Source organism: Suricata suricatta, chromosome 6 (genome assembly GCF_006229205.1).
Source record: "Suricata suricatta isolate VVHF042 chromosome 6, meerkat_22Aug2017_6uvM2_HiC, whole genome shotgun sequence".
In the NCBI taxonomy this organism is placed as follows: Eukaryota; Metazoa; Chordata; class Mammalia; order Carnivora; family Herpestidae; genus Suricata; species Suricata suricatta.
The window spans coordinates 125,178,888-125,193,859 of record NC_043705.1 but is presented as its reverse complement, the minus strand read 5'-3'; positions in this window follow the sequence as shown (position 1 = coordinate 125,193,859).

The following is a 14,972-nucleotide window of genomic DNA, read 5'->3' as shown; positions in this document are numbered from 1 at the left end:
TTTTTGAGAGACTGAGACAGAGTGTCAGTGGGGGAGGGGCAGAAAGAGAGGGAGATACAGAATCCAAAGCAGGCTCCAGGCTCTGAGCTGTCAGCACAGAGTCCGATGTGGGGCTCGAACTCAGAGTATAAGATCATGACCTAACCCAAAGTTGGATGCTCAACCATCTGAGCCACTCAGGTGCCCCACTAGTCTCTTTCTTTAAAGACAATTTTTGTCTAGCCATGTAGATTGTACACTCCTTAGCGCTGGGGAAAAGTTCAATTTTCTTTTCCCATGAAGTAATTTGCTTAGAGTTTATATCACAGTAGATGTTGAAATTCATGGAATAAAAAGGGGTCACAAAAGAAAATACAGTTCATTATATTGAGTAGTTTATTCAGATCCAAATTTTTCATAATCTTTGAAATATACTAAAATACTAATAATTTGCACCATTAATCATTCCATGTGTGTTATTGGAAAAACCACTCTTTTTCCCCTAGAATAGAAGTCTTCATTCTTCAGCAGATGAGGTGTAGTAAGTGAATCCCGACAGAGCTGTACTGGACTGTACAGCATTCTGCTCCCAGCAGATATACAATCTGATTAGTTCTGACACCAAGACCTTTCTAGTAATCCAAAGTATGATGTCTCATGAAAGTTATTGTTTAACAATCACACAGAAGGTTAAGTAGCAAAAAGAAGATTAGTGTTTTTGGACACCACCAGTATATCATCAGCAATATTTCTGACAAATAAAAGTCATTAGTTTGCCAAAAATTTTTAATGAAATCATGATTAATATATGCTTCTCAAAGGTCTACATCAAAGTCAAGGCATTTGGGTGATAAATGTAAACATGTAGACCCTGCTTTGCCAAAAGCTGTGTGTTTCACTTACACAGTGCCACTGATTGATCTGCCCATTATTCTAATACATAATTTATCACATCAAGGGGGACAATTCATTATGTGCATAGTATAACCAGAGAGTGTTAAACAGCAAAACCTTTAGGAGACTTAACATGTTGCCTAGGTACTGAAAATCTTTTTTCATTATAAAATGGAGACTTGTAGACATTAACAAAAATAGCATTTACCAAACCAAACCAAACCAAATCTCAAATCTTATAATTTTAATTTTCTTTGAGAGCATTTTGACACATTCTTTTTTTCAGGTAGCATCCTATTGCGCTCACTGTTTTTATTCCTTATGAGGGGTCCATCAGTTGTTAAATCAATCAGAAATGGGACAGTGTCCCAATCCCTGTCAAACTATATGTTTCATTATATTGCTTGAACCATACACAGCAGTCAGTACCATTACTTAAAAGCTCATTGGATTAAATTATAGATTATGGCATTCTTCTTTATTTAAAACGTGAGACAATGAATAGAATGGCACACTTAGTTTCCAACCATCCATTGTTCGTTGCAGTCATCTGCATGACTCAATTCTGCTGCTATATTTTGGTACAATCTAGAAGTCAATAAATGAATTTAACAGATCCCATGAATATCTTATTAGGATAAATAGATGCTTTTGTTGAAGATAAAAACTGGTGATTGATGGGATATTTCTCTGGGTTTTTGATGTGTACTTGATTTTTAGAAAGCTAAGAATTTGAATATAACCTTCAGATAAACAGAGAAGGCAGTACTACAAAAAGGCCTTTACATTTTTAGATGTAAAGTGAGAACAGATGACTGAGCATACTGATTAGTTGATAGTACTGAATTTTATGCCTCCACAGTGCACAATCACTTAACTACACTTACTTGCTTCTCATCAGCAGAATAATAACAAAAACAGACAACATTTACTTATTTGTTTTTAATTGTTTAAGTCTACTTATTTGTGAGAGAGAGAGAGAGAGAGAGAGAGAGAGAGAGAGAGAGAGATAGCATGAGTGGGGGAGGGGCAGAGGAAAGAGAGGGAGACACAAAATCAGAAGCAGGCTCCAGGTTCTGAACTGTCAACACAGACGCAGGGCTCCAACTCACAAACTGTGAGATCATGACCTGAGCCGAAGTCCAATGCCTAACCAACTGAGTCATCCAGGTGCCCTTATTTTTTATTTTTTTTTAATTAATGGAGTTGCACTTAAGATTTTCCAATTCTGGATTACAACTTTAAAACCATATTTGCTATCATGAATAAATTAATCTATTTCTATATGATCTACAGAAATAATATAACCATTTAAGGAATCAAGGGTTTCACATTGTTTTCTTAAGGATATTGTGAGAATTAAGTAATCTGAAATGAAGTATATTTATTTGAAGACCATGACTATTTCAAGAAACTAAGTAAGCCTATCAGAAGTTATAACAAGAGACATCACTTTGCAGGACTGTGTCCACAAGATTATGTTTTCTGGGTGCTTGGGTGGCTCAGTTGGTTGAACGTCCAACTTTGGCTCAGGTCATGATCCTGCAGTGTGTGAGTTCGACCCCCCCAGCGGCCTCTGTGCTGTCAGCTCAGACCCTGGAGCCTGCTTTGGATTCTGTGTCTCCTTCTCTATCTCTGCCCCTCCCCTACTTGCGCTCTGTCTGTCTCTCAAAAATGAATAAGTGTTAAAAAAAAAGTTTTAAAAAGATTATGTTTTCTATATTTGAGTGGCACTATAATCAAAAGATCATAATTGAGCAATATTTACACAATATTTACATTTGACATTTTTTTCTACCACTACAGCAGTTTTATACCCTGCTTCCTAAACTGCTCAACTTTGGTTCTGCATTTGGGAAATTTAGCGGCTATTTTGACATCCAAGAGATATAGAATCAAAATATTTTGGGGGCATCTAAAACTGACTTACAAATCCTATCTTAATGTCTAAAATTAAATTTTTCTTTGGTTAAGTTTTCTTATTATAATTGCATTACTTTACATTCCAAATGGATCATTTTACTCATTATTTGGTTAGGGATTATCAACATAGTCAAAGAAAATTCTAAATGTTCCAAATGTTTTAATTTAGGATAGTTAAAATGTACCTTTACTTCCATATAGAGATGCTATTTACGTAGTTTTCAGCTTAAATAATTAGAATCTCTCCTGCTTTTTTGGTTCAACCCCTGAACATTTCTTCTCCCCTCTAGTGCCAGAGCACCTGTGTTTCTGAGCAAAGCTATTTGATTCCTCATAGGTATTTGTTGGCTGTGCCTCTCTCTAAGTGAATATGCAAATAATTTCAAGGTGGGAGACAAAAGAACGTGTTTCACCTGCAGCTCTGTCCATAATGTTATGGACTGAATATTTGTGTCTCCCCCTAGATACATATATTGAAACTCTAACCCACCATGATTGTCTTCAGATGCGAGGCCTTTAGGAAACAATGAGGTCCTAAGGGTGGAGCCCTCATGAATAGAATTAGTGTCCTGATAGTAGGACAGCAGAGAGTTCACTGCTTTCTGCTGAGAACAGAACAAGAAGATGGTTCCTGCAGCCAGGAAGAGAGTTCTCACCAACCTGTGCTTTGATCTTGGGATTCCCAGCCTCCAGAAGTGTGAAAAATAAATTTCCTTTAATGAAAAGCTACTCAGTTTATTTTAACAGTTCAAACTCACTAAGACAAAAATAATACTTGTTGAATTTTAAACAGGATATTGATTTGATATCACAAGAATTTGTCTTTAAAAGTGTTCTTTTTTTTTTTTTAATAGAGTGGCCCATTTTTAATCAACAAATACTTTCCATTTAAATTAATAATGTTAGGGGCGCCTGGGTGGCTCAGTCGGTTAAGTGTCTGGCTTTGGCTCAGGTCATGATTCACGGTTGTGGGTTTAAGCCCCGCCCCGCATCAGGCTCTGTGCTGACAGCTAGCTCAGAGCCTGGAGCCTGTCTTCAGATTCTGTGTCTCCCTCTCTCTCTGACCCTTCCCTGCTCATGTTGTCTCTCTCTCTCTCTCAAAAATAAAAACACTAAAAAGCTTAATAATGTTAGTTATTATGTGATAAATTATTTTTGAATGGATCAATGATAAGTGTGTAAACAGGAGTACGAAGAAAAGAGGACAATGAGCAGTCAGATCCCAGGGTTAAAGTCTTGTCTTGCTCTCCAACTGAGCAGCATTGACTAATGACCTACTCTCTCTAAACTCCAGAATCCCATCAAATAAGGGGTTTATTTTACCACCTCATCTCTAAGACAACTTTTAAATGGCTGATATATAGGAAAAAGATGGATAACTTAACCTTAAAGTACTTGAAATGATGAATCTGTATCCAAAATTCATAGAACATTCATCTTTACTTTCTAGAAGAATTAAAATACAATTTTGAAAATAAATAAAATGAATTAAAGACTAGAAATAGTTCTTTCTTTGCACTTGTTGTGTATAACCAGAAGGCAGTGAGGACAGTTGATAAGAGAATCTTATTGATTTTTTCCCCAATTACGTTAGGCAGATTCTGTTCATCCACTCTCTTAAATGGATATGAATATGAATTCCCAGAGGTATTTTTAACAAGATTTCAGGGAAAGGTTTCCATATCACTGCACTAACAGGATTTGCATGTAGTTGACAGCTGTGGCACATAGATTAAATAAAATTTTATTGATGTGTTAAAAACATGCCATTTAAACAAAATATAGCAAAGTTAATGTTTATTTTAGATGAAATGGAAAATAAAAAACATTTGCCCTGAACCAAATGTTAGTATTTGCTAGCAAAGTACTTGTGTTTGTTTGATTTGATTTTTGTATCTGTGCTATGCCACAGCAACAAGCAAATGAATTAAATATAAAATTTTAGTCATTAGGAAATAGGTAGTCTTATGTATGTCTTTAAAGTAGATTATCTGGATGGGTAGCTTAAAGTTCAAGCAGGAAACTAAAGAAAATATAAGAAGACCTGCGTACCAGTCCTGAGTCTATTAGTAGTTGACTGTATTTTTTAAATGTGGATTACACACTCTCTTTCTCCACTGTTGGGCTCCTTATTGTTAAAAATAAGGTTTTCAAAGTCCCCTGTCAAATATAAAATTCCATAGTCCTATTATAATTTAAAACTGAACAGAATCATACTGCCAAAGAAGAAAAATTTACACAGGCGATAGCTTAACACAGGGAGCATCTTGTTCACAGAATGTTCATGTGTTTGTTGCCATCTTCCATTTTCTTTTCAGCAATTTAGTCAAACACAATTCGTGCACTCATCTAAAATGTTATGATAAGCACATTTTATAAAGCAAAACAAAATAACAACAGCAACACCCCAAACATTTTTTAATGAATTGTGCATGAAAGCAAACCAGAAGTCCACATTTCTGATAAACCAATGGTATGATGTACTTCACATATCGAATGGAGCACATAAATAAAATGAGCTCAATAAGTTATCAGATTGCTAAGGAAATTTCTTGAGTTAACCTCAGAAAGAGCATATGGCTACAGACCAAGAGAAAAATGTATTTTCAAAATTAGGGAAAAAGCATTTGGACATTGGCCATTGTTATGTTATCAAACCAAAGGCCAGTCTTGAACACATCCAGAATTACGATGATATGATAAAAGTGGTAAACTTCACCATGAAGCAGCACACATCGTGAATTGGTGGGAGAAGCAGAAACCATGTTGTTGACAGCTCTCATCTGGCTTTTAGGCTGCTCTAAATAATACTGCAGCTAATGCATTTGGAGAAAATAATGAGAAAGTCGTTCTACCCAAAATTCAAAGAGCAAGATATTGGTGGGGATGAGTTGCTAAGAAATTTGGCTCATTTGAATTCTCAATTACACAACATATCTTTTTCCTGTCAAAGCATATTTTACATTCAAATAAAACCAGTTCCGTCTGTAATGGTGGCTCTCTAAACACTACAAGTGGAACACCCTCTAACTTGATGTGTACAAAGAGATAAAATAACTGTAATTGAATAGATGGCTAGCCATCTATATATAATAAAATCCATATATAATAAAACATATAACTGGAATTAGTGCATTACCTCATAAGTGGGAGGTCTATGGGGTTTTTTTTTTTGCTAAAAAATTAGAAACAGTTTGTTCAATGAACTAAGAAAGAGAAAATATTATGGTATTCACTTTATCTGTATTGAAAACTTGCTTATCAATTATCTTGAGGCTCAATTAGGGAAAGAAATAGAAATACTAAAAGCAAAGAGTGAATTGGTTAAAATTTAAAAAAAAACACTCCTTAAGAGTATTATCACTGAAAAGTTCATTAAAAAGATAAGTATTCCTTAGCAATTTCCTCTGAGCAATGTGCTGTACTTGTCAATCATTGACAAAAATGAGTGTATACATGTGATAATTACTACTGCATTGACATTTTCAGAGTCACACTTAGAATTTGCACTACATCATCACAGCAGGCAGGTTTAAGAATAACCACTACACTCACTTATGAGTATCTCGCCTTTATTTCTATCAAATATATTTTATATGTGGAAGCTTCACAACTTCAAGACAAATCTTTGCTGATTAGAGCACAAGGAGTTTCAAGAGCATGACCATATCAGGGGCTATATTGCAATATTTATATAGAAGATATAGGGAGGAATGTCTAACAGAGCTAAAATTCACCTTGTTTCAATATGGTACTGATCTTCTGTGACAGTGTTTTGAGTGTTAGATATTGTTGCTTTAGAATTACATAATTGGAAGCAACACTGATATTTCATGATAAAGAAATCTAGAGGCCATTTCAGAACAATAATTTATTTGTATGTATGTAATAAGTGATAAAATTCATTGCAAATACATTACATCATTTTTTAACTAAAACAGGTAATAAAAATCGATTTTGATCTTCTCCGTTTCACAGATTGGAAACCTCATGCTTTCCAAGATTGTGATCCCAAGATCTAAAATCTCTTAATTAGTATAGACAAACATTTACATCTATGGTACTTTCCATTAATCCACCACGTTTTTCATGCCCATTAGCATTTCAAAACAACCTGGAGTGTTCTGCATGTATAAAATGTGTAGGCCCTGCCCTAGACTAATTAAACGGAAACTCTGGAGATGAGACCTGGGGGTTGTGATTTATCTATAGCTCTAGAGGTTATACTTACACAGACAACAGAATTAAGGACTGCTTTATACCAAGTAATCTAACTCCGAATCTAGCTTTCTTTATATTCTCCCACAGTGCCTTTCATAAACAACACTGGAACATAAAATAGGCCTGACTACAACAAGTAACCAGCTTTTGACGTAGATTAGCATAATGGCTAACATCTCACATTTTAGGGGCAGATAAACTGGATATGGGCCTCAGAATGGGAGACAAGATTTGCAAACCACATATTAGATAAGGGGTTAATATCCAAAATATATGAAGAACTCCTATAACTCCATAACTCTATAACAACAACCATACAACAACAACAACCAGAGCAACAACAGTCCATTACAAAGGTGGGCCGAGGACGAAATAAATATTTTCCCAAAGAAGACATCCAATGGCTAACCAGTACATGAAAAAATGCTCAGCATCACTACTCATCAGAGACATGCAAATAAAAACTGAAATGTGATATTATATCACACCTGTTAGAATGGCTGTCCTAAAGAAGATAAGAGATAAATGTGGATGTGGAGAAAAGAGAAGCCTTTTACATTGTTACTGGGAATGTAAATTCAGGCACTGTGGAAAACAATATGAACTTCTTCAAAAATTAAAAAAAAAAATAATTGTCATAGGATCCAACAATTCTACTTCTGGGTATATGCTCAACAGAGACGGAAATGGAATATCCAAGAGATATATATACTCCCATGTTTATTGCAGCACCTTCACAATAGCCAGAATATGGAAACCACTTAAGCGTCTATGAATGGATGAAGAATATGTAGTTTCTATGTACACTGTAATATTATTCAACCACAAGAAGGAAATTCTGCAGTTGGTAACAGCATGGATCGACACTGAAGGCATTATGCTTAGCGAATAAGCCAGAGAAAGACAAATATGGCCTGGTATAACATAAATGAGGAAACTAAAAACAAAACAAAACAAAACTCACAAATACAGAAGGTCAAATAGTGATTGCCAGGGTTAGTGTGGAGGAAATAGGGGGAGGTTAGTAAAAAGACACAAACTTTTAACTGTAAGTTCTGATGACCTAATTCATAACGTGGTGACTGTAATTGAGAACACCACATTGTATAATTGAAATTTGCTGAAAGTACAACTTAAATTTTCTCACCAAATATATGAGGTGGATATATTAATTAAATAAAAGGGAGAAATCCTTTCACAATTTACATGTGTATCAAATTATCATGAATAAATATTGTATCTCACAACTCTAATTTTCAGGTATATATCAATAAAGAAGAAAACAAACTTAAAAAAACAGAACAGAAAAAAGAAGGAAGAAGCTAATATCTCTAGGACTCTTTGTAAAACATTCAGTTTCTGATTTTTTTCTTTTCTTTCTTTTCCCTTATAACTGCATTAAACAAGATTGCAATGTCTCATTATTACATAGTAGACTTTTACAGAACCACCCAGGTATTTTAAAATTTATATTTAAAATTAGTTTTAGAACCAAAACAAAAGTAGTCATTTTAAAATCCTAGTAAAAATTTTTGGCTTCTGTAAAAGAGGGTGATAAAATTTCCAAAATTAAAAAAGATACACAATTTAAATAGAGAGTTACAATCAGAATAAACTAACTATTAGGTGTCAAGGGGAGGCTAAATGATTTAATAGATAATATTGAGCAACTCCACCAGAATTATACACCAGAATCAATTGTGTGTGTGTGTGTGTGTGTGTGTGTGTGTGTTTCAGAGAAAAACGAGAAAATACGTGCACAGAGAGAGGACAGAGTCATTATTAGGAATTCCAGAAACAAGATAAAGGGAGGATTATAGCAGCAGCAATACTTGAAAAAGATATTGCTTAGAAATTTCCAGAATTATAGAAAAGTACAAAATTTCCCACTTGAAGCAAATTCTAATTAGCTAGCTGAATGAATAAAAATCAATGCTCACCTAATGAAACTTTATTATACTAAAATAAAGATACAGAATACAGAGTACCAACAAATGAATAAATTTACTAACTTTTTCAAAGAAATAGGACCAGAATATTATTAAGCAATAATATTAAGCATTTAGAAATGTAGAAGAAAAATGATGGCTAGTCCAAAATTCTATACCCAGCTAGTCTACCTTCCATAAATAGAGTTGAAATAATGACACTTGAAGACATATATAATATCTAAAACCTTACTATACATGATCTCATTAAAAAATATTAAAAAATGCCCTTCACCCAGAAGAGAAGTAAACCCAGAGAAAAAGCATATAAATAATTATAAAAGTAGCACTTGGAGATAAATTTAACAGTGGCATTGAAATTAACAAAGATATAGATAAGTTGAATGAATCATTTCTAAGAAGCATAAAACAAACAAAATATTTCTAATTATGATGTTGTTCTTTAGCTACACACACACACAAATGTGATAATGCTGATCGTGTGTGTAATGGGGAGTATATATTTTGATGAGAGAAATAAAGACATGCAGATGATGAAGAAATTATTAGAATATGCTAGAGATATAGCATATGTTTAAGCAACTGAAATAAGAATAGTACAGAGCCAACGCATTTGACAATTATTAAATTTACAACATTTATCAACAAAAAGACACCCTCTCTTGTCAGTGCATTAAAACCATTACATATACATATATTTTCTAAGATGTTCAGTCATTCATCTAATATATGATTGATTTGCTTCTAAGGATAAGAGTTTAAAATATTTTTAGAGGAATGTAGATAAAGGCAAGCTATATATTTTTTAACTACAAAATATCTAGGAGTAAAAATATTCAAGAAAAGGTGATCTAGAGTATACCAAAAGAACTAATGCAGCTCATGACATCCATTTCTTTATCACTCATCTGGAAATATTTGACCTATATCCCCTTCCCTAGTATTTTCATATATAGTTGGATCACATATTTGTGCTTCCAAATCTAAAATAGTTGGTGGGAGCAGTAAGCAGAGTTAGCATCACCATACATAATTATTCCCTAAAAAATATCACAATGCCAGAGTCAATGTTTAAATACCTATGAGACAGAACTAGAAACAAAGTAGTTTATTCTTGTGTGTGTGTGTGTGTGTGTGTGTGAGAGAGAGAGAGAGAGAGAGTGAGAGAGAGAAAGACAGAGAGAGTTGGAAGAAAGGAAGAGGCAGGGAGGGAAGAAGGGAGAGAGAAAATAATAATTGGAAAAGATACAGGCACCCTTATGTTTGTTGAAGCATTATTCATAATAGCCAAAATAACCTAAGTAGCCATTGATAGGTGAATGGATAAAGAAGATTTGGTACGTATAGACAATGGAACACTCCTCAGCCACAAAAAATAGTTAGATCTTGACTTTGCAGCAGTATGGATGAACCTAGAGGGTACTATGCTAAGTGAAATAAGTCATACAGAGAAAGACAAATGTTATATGGTTACACTTATATGTGGATTTTAAAAACAAAACAAACAACAACAACAACAAAAATACAGAAACAGAATCACAAATACAGAGAAGAAACTTGTAGTTGCAGAGGGGAATAAAATAAAAAATAATAATGAATAATTGCAATTGACATAAAAAATAAAAGATAAAATAGAATCATAAAGTACTCATAAATAGATACATTTTTATTTCATTCAGACACAATTTATTATTTCAGCGATTCTGGCTTATACTCTATCAGCCTCAACATTGAACAGCAAAAGAGTTTAAATCTTTATTTCTTTTTCTAAAATCTGGTTGCCATTAGAAATACTGAGAAATAACAAATTATCAACCTGGATTCTTTGCCAATTGGCTTAGTTCTGGCATGTTTATAAAAAGTAGAAACCATAAGGGAACATTACCATTTATTCACTGATATATAGAGGGCATATTTCAAAAAATGATAGGTAAGAGAATCTGTCTGATAGTCTTAACACTGTTAACTTTAACTGTACTGCCAAATACACTTTTCCAAATGTGTCCCAGCAGCCCTGTAAGCCAGCTTTCTTGCATAATTATGTGATAAATGCATGAGGACATCTGTTATTACATTTGCATATTACATTATTTATTATGATCCTGGTGGATGGTCTCAATAAACACTTTTTTTCCTTAAAAAAAAGTTAAAGTTGAAGTTAAAGAAATCCTACTGAAGAATGAATGGGTCAACCAGGAAATTAAAGAAGAAATTTTTTTAAATGATGGAAACAAATGAAAATTAAAACACAACACTCTAAAACTTTCGGTATGCAGCAAAAGTGATCATAGGAGGCAAGTATATAGCAATATAGGCTTACATAAAGAAGCAATAAAAGCCTCAAATATACAACCAAACTTTACACCTAAAGAAGCTAGAAACATAACAGCAACAGAAACCTAAAGCCAGTAGAATAAGGGAAATAATAATGATTATAAAAGAAAAAACTTATATAGAAACAAGCAAACAAACCCAGTAGAACAGATTAATGAAATCAGGAGCTGGTTCTCTGAAAAAATTAATAAAATTAATAAACACCTAGCCAGACTAATCTAAAAGAAAAAAGAAAGGACCCAACCAAATAAAATCATGAATGAGGAGAGATTACAACCAACACCACAGAAATAAAAACAATTATAAGAGAATATTATATGCCATTCTTAATGAAAATTAAATTTCAATACTATATGAAAAATTATATACTAACAAGTTGGGAAATCTGGAAGAAATGGATAAATTCCTTGAAACAAATAAACTACCAAAACTGAAACTGGAAGAAATAGTAAACTTGAAGAGACTGATAACCAACAAAGAAATTGAATCAATAATCAAAAATCACTTAACCACAAAAATCCAGGGCCAAGTGGCTTCCCAGGGGAATTCTACCAAACATGTAAAGAAGAGTTAATACCTATTCTTTGCAAACTGTTCCAAAACATAGAAATGGAAAGAAAACTTGCAAATTCATTCTACAAGAACAGCATTATCTTGATTACAAAACCAGACAATGACCCCACTAAAAATAAGAGAGAACTATAGACCAATATCCCTAATAAACATGATGCAAAAATTCCCAATAAAATACTAATTGAATCCTATAGTACATTAACAGAATCATTCAACACGATGAAGAGGGATTTATTTCTAGGTTGAATGGTTTGTTCAATATTTTTAAATCAATGTGATACACTACATTAATAAAAGAAAGGATAAGAACCATATCATCCTCTCAATAGATGCAGAAAAAGCATTTGACAAAGTGCATCATCCATTATGATAAAAACTTTCAACAAAGCAGGGATAGAGGAAACACACCTCAACATCATAAAGGCCATATATAAAAGACCCGCAGCTAATTTCATCCTCAGTGGGGAAAAACTAAAAACTTTTCCCCAAAGGTCAGGAACAAGACAGGGAAGTCCATTTTTACCACTGTTATTTGACATAGTACCAGAAGCATCCACCTCAGCAATCAGACAAAAAAAGAAATAAACTGCATCCAAATACAAAGAAGAAGACAAACTTTCACTATCTGCAGATGATATGATACTCTATGTATTCTAGATTGGCGTATTGCTATATTGGTTCTATACCCCAATAATAGAACAATAAAAAGAGAAATCAAGGAATCAATCCCACTCACAACTGCTTCAAAAACTATACAATACCTAGGAATAAGCCTAACCAAAGAGACAAAAGATCTGTACTCTGAAAATTATAGAACACTTATGAAAGAAATTGAAGGTGACATAACCCATGCTCACGGATTGGACGAACACATACGGTTAAATTATCTTTACTACCCAAAGCAATTTACACATTTAACCCCAATCAAAATACCAACAGCATTTTTCACTGAGCCAGAACAGTGAAATAAATTTCTTTTAACCAGAATATTTCCTTGATTTTTACATTTAAATTTTTTCAGACCTTAAAATGTGCAATGAGTGCATCATTATTAAGATACGTGTCTTGGGGGGTCTGAGGGACTCAGTTGGTCAAGCATCCAACTTCAGTTCAGGTCATGATCTTGCAGTTCACGAGTTCAAGCACCATGTTGGGCTCTGTGCTGACAGCTCAGAGCCTGGAGCCTGCTTCAGATTCTGTGTCTCCCCCTCTCTCTCTGTCCCTCCCCTGCTCACATTCTGTCTCTCTGTCTCTCAAAAATAATAAATTAAAAATGCTAAATTTTTTAAAAAATAAATAAAATACATGTCTTTATTGTAAATAATTCTCATCAACATAGTAAAATCATGTGCATGTGTCAGGGTGTGCATGTTCTGTATGTGTGTTTGGCAGAATATATACTTTTCCAATAAATTCTATGAATTACTCATAGTTTTGAAATGTCTCCACTCATAGCATAAGGATGAAGTATTATTATATATGACTGCTTCTTTGAAAGTAAAGTCCAATGGATTTCTTTCACATGTTCTATGAGGAAAACATGGGCAAGCTACAGGTTAATCATTACTTTATGCCGTTTGATTCCATCCAAAGGCATGGAATAATATACCTCTCAAATATTAAATATTGGGGAATGTATGCATGTGTGTGCATGTGTGTGTGCACACGCATATCTTTGGGCATTGGCACAACTTTTAAATTTTTCCCTTTGATACCATGTCAGCACATGTCAGCAAAGATATATCAATATAATAAAACAAATATAAATACAAAAAATGAGTACTGATCAGTATTTTTTTTTTAAAAAATAGGCCAGGTTACTTGAATGTTGGAGATATCACTGTCCTGCCCAAGAGAAGGGGCTGGTATTATGGCGTTTCTTGTTTTCCAACATTGCTTTCCAGGAAGATAGAAAAAAAGGATTCATATTGCTCCTAAAACCCAAGTTGAACAGTCTCATGACTTAATTCTCTCAAGAACTCTCCCCCTAGCTTATTGTGGAATATCCTCAGTTGATTATACAATACACTACCTTTGAAAGAAGAAAATTTATCTTTAGGCACCTCTGCAGGTTAGAACATCTCTCCCAAAACCTGAGCTGCATTATCTTTGTCTTTCTCTATCACCCCTGTATCTATGCTTCTGGGATACTTAAAAAAAAAAAAGGAGGAAGAAGAAAGAAAGAAAAAGAAAAGAGAAATCTAACCTTTAGTGACTTGGTGTCCAAAGCAATTCATCATCTTGATAACTGCTTTCAAAATGTTTTCCAGAATGTCCACATATATAAAAAGGTTAAGGACCAAAAGTAGTTGCATGAAATACATTATAAATTCTAAAAGTGATGAGTGAATTTTAAAATCAGAAATGGATTTTGAATATGATAAATAATGTTGTTGGTTTAAGTTCATTTTAGACATACTCTTCTTCAAAAATGATAGTGAAATTACAAATTTATGGTTTTCTTAAAGTCCTGTGGACATACATAATGATATTTTCCTACATGTTTTCTTAGAGAGTTTGATTGATGCAAGATGTAGATTTGCATATTTTCTCAGATATACATTTGTGTTGATTATCTAATAAAATAGCATAAACTTTATTTCTTAAAGAATATTAAGTGTGGTTTTGATTTGTGTTTCCCTGATGATGAGTGATGTTGAGCATCGTTTCATGTGCCTGTAGGCCATCTGGATGTCCTTTTTGGAGAAGTGTCTGTTTATGTCTTCTGCCCATTTCTTCACTGGGTTATTTGTTTTCTGGGTGTGGAGTTTGGTGAGTTCCTTGTAGATTTTGCAAAACCACACTGAGATACCACCTCACGCCAGTCAGAGTGGCTAAAATGAACAAATCAAGAGACTATAGATGCTGGCGAGGGTGTGGAGAGACAGGCACCCTCCACTGTTGGTGGCAATGTAAACTGGTACAGTCACTCTGGAAAACAGTGTGGAGGTTCCTCAAAAACTATCCATAGAACTCCCTTATGACCCAGCAATAGCCCTGCTGGGATTTACCCAAGGGATGCAGAAGTGCTGATGCATAAGAGCACATGTACCCCAACGTTCATAGCAGCAATGTCAACAATAGCCAAAACATGGAAAG